General features: G+C 51.7%; 1 non-coding gene across 1 annotated transcript; it reads left to right on the forward strand.

The window, feature by feature from the left end:
- Positions 1 to 5,691: 5,691 nt before the first annotated feature.
- LOC116147267 (U6 spliceosomal RNA) lies at positions 5,692 to 5,798 on the forward strand. Its single transcript, XR_004130801.1, has one exon. It is a non-coding gene; the product is annotated as a U6 spliceosomal RNA (small nuclear RNA).
- The last annotated feature ends 222 nt before the right edge of the window (positions 5,799 to 6,020 follow it).

Raw genomic sequence — 6,020 nt, forward strand, 5'->3', positions numbered from 1 at the left:
ATCACCAGGGCTTCCTGCAAATCTGGGAAACCTTGCAGGCTCCGGTGGTCCCCCACCCCGAGACTCACTCTTTTTGGGTGCTGGGGGTTGGGGAGGATGATAAGAGGAGAAATATTTACTGAAATCCTATTGCTGTGCGCTGAGCCATGGATGTACCTCGCACCCACTGCATGAGGCAGACCCTATTATTTCCGCTCTGCAGATGAGGAAGCAGTCCGAGTTGCCACAGGTAGTTAGTGGCGGGATGGCCATACATCCCTCTGCCCCTTCCTGCAGCCTCAGTAGTGCTGTCTCACCCCTTCAGCGTTTCAGCAAATGTCTCCCATCAACGGACGACCCTGTATTCCATCTTCCCTTGCAGCTGCCACCTTCCGCTACACCTTCACTGCCCATACTGTTGCGGAAAAATGTGTTACAGCTCGGTGTTACAGCTCAGCTCTGACAGCAACCTGGATCCGGGCGAGAGACCAAGCAGCACTCGGAGAGTTGGAGAACTCAGGTTTATTACACCAGCAGGCCCAGAGGAGTTAACACTCCAAGCTCTGGACCCCGCCTGTAGGTTTACACAGGCTTTTATAGGCTGCCAGTTTACACTTTGCAACATCATATGCAAATAAGGTATAACAAAACTTGACTAATTAGGAACAAGCTTTGTAGAAATAGACCAATCAGGAGGGAGAGAAATAACCAATCAGGAGTGAGCTCAGGGAACCAATAGAATTTTAGGGGGTAAGTAAGCAGTTTCAGAGGCAAAAAATGAGATAGAACCTCTGGGCCAGGGAAGCAGATGGTGCTGGCAGGAGAGTAGTGGCCCTTTCTGGGGGTCCTGCCGGTCTTTTTATGGGGCTTCCCACCTCAGTACTTCTTGAGAATTGTCCATCGTCTTGCTGACTCCACATTCCTGTCTCCAGATCCCTCCTCAAACCCGTTTTCTTGTCACTGACTCCTTGGTTATCTACAGGAGGGAAAAATAATCTCTTCCTTTAACCATTTTAGGTTCTCCAGCAGGGACTTTGTAAATGAAACTGACCAAAGACAGGTTAACAAGAGAAAAAACCAAAAAGGAGTTTATTAACACGCACATCGCACATGACATGTGGGAGCATCCCAGCTTAGATACGTAACCATCTTAGGCAAAGATGGAAGAAAAGGACTTTGGGGCTTCTGGGTGGGGGAAGCAAGTTAGGGGAGGGCTGTTTTGTAAAGTTTGTTATGCAGATTGAAGTCCTGCCTTCTCCATTGATAAGAGTCCTCCTTTTCCAGGTATGGAAGAGGGAGACACCTTTTACAGATGGGAAATTCCTCTATAAATGGAGATTCTCCTAAGAAAACTTACGACTAGTTTTCAGAGTTTTTCCTGCATCTGCTGATTGTCAGGGGCCTTTTAATCAAAATAATCCATAGGCCAAAGGGGCATGTTTTGGGGTGGGATATTCTGGTACCCCTCATTTACATCCAACTGACGCACACCAGCCTGCAGGCTGCCTGTCTACTTGACTTGATTGCCTGCATGCCCACTGTCTAGGTGTGCCTCCCAGCACTCAGAAGGACCTTTCTCCAGTCTCCTTTATCCCTTCCTTGTCCTCAGGGCCTGGCCCTCAGCATTCTGCTCTTCTCCCTCTCTGGGTCTTAGATGGCCATCTGCACTCCGACTTTGCCTGAATTCTCTCTTGCACCTTGACCTTTCTCCTATGCTCAGACCCATTTCTCCAACTCTTTCCTGAGGATCTCCATTTGGATCCAGGGTAAGCACATTGAACATGGTGATCCCTAAGCCAGGTGTGGCAAACCCGCGCATCACTTGTTTTTGTAGATTTGAGTTTTTTGTAATATAACCAAGGTCATGTGTGTGTATGTATCACCTTTGGTTGCTTTTGTGCTACAACAGCGGAGTTGAGTGGTTGTGACAGAGACCTGCAAATCCTAAAATATTTGCTCTCTGGCCCTTTAAGAAAAAGTCAACCAACCCCCATCCTAAACTTCCTCAGCTTCCCCTGTTTCTCCATCTCTCCCAAGGGCACCACCCAATTGCCAAGATTATCCTAGAGCTTGTCCTTGACTCCTCTGTTCCCCCTCAAGTCCATGCGTTTGCCAAGTCATTAGCTTCCACCTCCTAAGTTTCTCTAGAATCTGTCCACACTGCGGTGACCCCCATCTGTCCCCCAGTGTTGCCCCACTGTCTTTTGCTTGGTCAACTGCAGTAGCTTCTTAACTAGCCTCCTTGGCACTGGCCATCCTCCACACAGTGGCCAGGTGCTCTCCTGAATAACGCAAACCTAATTGTTATTCCTGTCTTGAAAACTGTTTCCAAGGCTTTTAGGACAAAATCTGTGTTCTTCACATGGTTTAAAAGTCCCTCTTAGATCTGGCCCCTTCCTGCTCGTCCCACCTGCTCACTTGGATCCCTCTTTGAAAACTTCCTTGGGCTTTTTGGTTCTTCTTGCCAAGCTTTCTGTTGGCACCTCTCCTGGACCTTCACACGTTATTCTCATGCCAAGAACTTCTCAGATGCCCTGCCAGCCTTTCTCTGGTCTACCTGTGTGCCACTCTGAAGCCAAAATGACCTCCTTAAAGTGCAGATCTAACCAGGTGGGTTGCTTCAAGGTTTAAAACTCTCCCACGCTTTCCCTCCATCCTCACAGTAAAGGCTTGGGGCTGGGACCTGGTTTTCAACACCTTATGTGATGCCAGCCCCCGAGTGTCTCTCCCACCTCCCTTCTCACTGTTCCTCCAGCTGCAGACCCTTGATCGCACCAACATTTGAGGGAACACACTGAGTAGGAGCAGGAGCACCAGGCAATGTCAAGGAGGGTGTGTGCTGCAGCATCCAACTTGACCCAGAGGTCATGCGACCTTAAGAACTCGGTGAAAAAGGCCAACAGGACTTGGCAACAGGGCGGGGTTGCTGTGAGCACTTTGAGCAAGGTGCTGGCATAGAAGCCAGATGCCTTAGGCAGGGGAGTGCCCCCTTACACTCTGTCCCATCAGAGGGACGGAGAGAGGGCTCATCACCCCTTTTTGGCAGATGGGGAAACTGAGGCTCAAAGAGGGGAAGTGAATCACCCAAGGTCACGCAGCATGTTAGTGGTAGAGCCGGGACTTGAGCCTGAGAGCTGGATGAGAGCCAGGCCTGGGGTTTTCTTCCTCATTTCTAACAGCATCACCGCTCCGTCCCCGGCTGAGCTGTACTCAGAGGTGACTCACGGCCTTGGCAGCCACAGCTGAGCCTTTTCTGAGCTTCTTGGTTCAGTGGTGGCTGGACAGCCCTGAGCCGCAGAGGCTCGGCGACTCAGCTTATCTGCAGCTCGAGAAGCAGCCATTACAACGTCACAACATGCCCAAGGCCACCCACCCAGACTTAGGACAGCGGGGCAGGTGTCGGGGGCTGGGGCAAGACATTCGGGAAAGCCGGCTTGAGGATCAAATGTCAGGTCACTTTTCCTTTCATGTGTTCGTGAATTCCGCTAGTATATGCAGCTCTTGGCAGGTGCAAGGGAACAGAGCGATGAACCAGGGAGGGACAGTCCTGCCTTCATGTACCTTACTTTCTGGAGGGAGATGAACGTCAAACAGGAGGGCGGGGGCAGCCTAGCCAGGGTTAAGTCTGAACAAAACCCCTGGCCAGCAGGATTAGCAGCAGGGAAAGCAAGCTAGAAAGTGACCGAGGCGTGGAGTCAGCCTGCCTGGGTTTAGACTGTCACTTGCCCTCCCTGCATGAGCCCCGGGTGGTTCCTTCACTTCTCTGTGCCTCGGTGTCCAGACCTGTAAAATGGAGAGAACCACAGAGGGTTAAAGGAGACTGGGTGTGGGAAGGGGTTAGCGCGAGGCACGTGTGAAGGCAATCATTACTGCCTCCATCTGATGTAGGAAGCTGTAAAATCAGAAAGGAGGCCCAAGGCTGGCTGTGGTTCTTGGAGGGCTGGGGGCTGGGGATGCGAGGTGAGTCAGCCCGACCTGGGTCCTGCCCTCACAAAGCTGGAGGTGAGCAGAGCCGTGGACACTCTGCCATGTGACAAAAGTCGCTGTAACCCAAATGTCAGTGAAGCCCCGTTCCACGTGCTTCCCCCCAACGTCTGCCGCCTCCCTGGGGGGTGCAAGTCCCACAGCCACACCTGCCTTGACTCTCCACACCCCCCACATCCTCCCCCTGCCCGTCCTCTCCCTCTCCTGCCAAGTTCACATGGAAATCAGTCCCTCTTCTCCACGCTCCCCAGAAACCACGTGGGTCCTTGCCTCCCCACACGAAGCCGACCTTCCAGAACGATCATGGAGGTGGGACGGGGTTTACATCAGAGCCACACGAGCCAGCGGTGACTGACGGATTCCCATTTCTACCAGCTCTGCCAGGGGCCACCCTATGACTCACCCCGCCCCCAGGCCTCTCCACCAGCAATTTCCCTCTTGCTTTCCTGGAACAGTTTGGCACCCTGCAGCCTTTGTGGCTGACCTCAACTCTGGGTCCCCTTTGCATTTCCAGAGAAGCCTCAGCTGTGCTGCTAGCCAGCGCCAGGGCTCACCTCCCACCCACAAAGAAGACTGAGTCCTCTCCTGATAAGATACACGTGGCTCATGGCTCCCCCTCTCCCAGGAAAAGCCACTCCATCAGGTTTGGGCTGTGATGAAGAACTGTAGGCTTCCTCTGTCCCACCAGGATAGGGGTGAGCACAGGCTGCAGGGATGTGGGAGGGGGTGGCTAATGGAGTCTGGGGTCCAGGGAATTTTCCTGAGGGAGGATGCATCTCAGCAACGAGCAGTGGCTGGGAGAGGAGCAGGAGGCGGTGGGGGGTGGCGGGGGTGGCGGGGGCCGGGGCACAGGAGAGCTGCCCTGCCAAGAGGGCTCTCCTGGGCTGCAGGAACCTCTCGGTGCCCTTCTTCCCCCCGGGTGGAACTGGAGCTCTTTGCATTAGGATTTGTTAAAAAAAACAAAATTCAACTGAGTAAATTTTGAAGATCTTATTGGCTTTGTTCAACGATTCCTGAATCAGGCAGCATCCAACCTAGCAGATAGAAAGGAAAAAAAAGACTTTTACAGGCAGAAAGGGAGCGGGACAAGGCAGTTATATGAGACCCCAAAGCGGGTTAGTTCTGGCAAAGGCACTTTCCTTTAAGGGATGGCAGGGGTGTGCCAGGCAGGTGACCTACCTAGTGCTGGTCAGGCAATTCCTGATCGACTAGTTTAAGATTCCATTTCTGGGAGAGCCGGTTATGTCTTAGTTTGGTGACATGGGTCTTAGCATCAATGACTCCGTTTGGGGCCTGTTGACTTGTTTTCAACAGACCTTTTTTTGGTTATAAAAGACTAAAATTGAGGGGGGAGGGTATAGCTCAAGTAGTAGAGCACATGCTTAGCGTGCATGAGGTCCTGGGTTCAATCCCCAGTGCCTCCTCTAAGAATGAATAAATAAATACACCTAATTACCTCCCCCCTGCCACACACACAAAGACCAAAATTGAAGCCAAACAGGCAAAAAGTTAAACAGGCATTTCCTGGCTCCTGGGCTGAGATGTCCTGGGATCTAGGGTACCAGTGGGTCCGGGGATTCAAACGATGTTTTCCGCCTTTTGCTACATCTCCCCCACTTCACTCACGGTGGCTTAGTTGTTGTATGGCACCAGCTGTAGCTCCCGGCTTCCACCCCCTGCGGCCTCCCAGAGGAACAATCCAGGGATTTCAACAAAAATCCCAGCATGGTGCTGGCTTCGGCGGCTGCACACATGCTAAAATTGGAGCAATACAGAGGTTAGCATGGCCCCTGCACAAGGATGACATGCAAATTTGTGAAGTGTTCCGTATTTTTATCTCTATGCTGTACACCAGGAAGGAACACAACGTTGTACATCAACTATACGTCAACTGAAAACAAAACCGGGAAGTTTTGATTAGCATTTGATCTAAATGAGTGGCCAGTGGAATGCCAGTTATCGGCCTTCAGTCCTTCTTAACCACAGTATCTTTTGCTGAAAAATCTGTATTTAAGAATTGGAGGAACAAGGGAGAGTATGAGCTGTTTCTGGGTGTG

Source organism: Camelus dromedarius, chromosome 24 (genome assembly GCF_036321535.1).
Source record: "Camelus dromedarius isolate mCamDro1 chromosome 24, mCamDro1.pat, whole genome shotgun sequence".
Lineage (NCBI taxonomy): Eukaryota > Metazoa > Chordata > Mammalia > Artiodactyla > Camelidae > Camelus > Camelus dromedarius.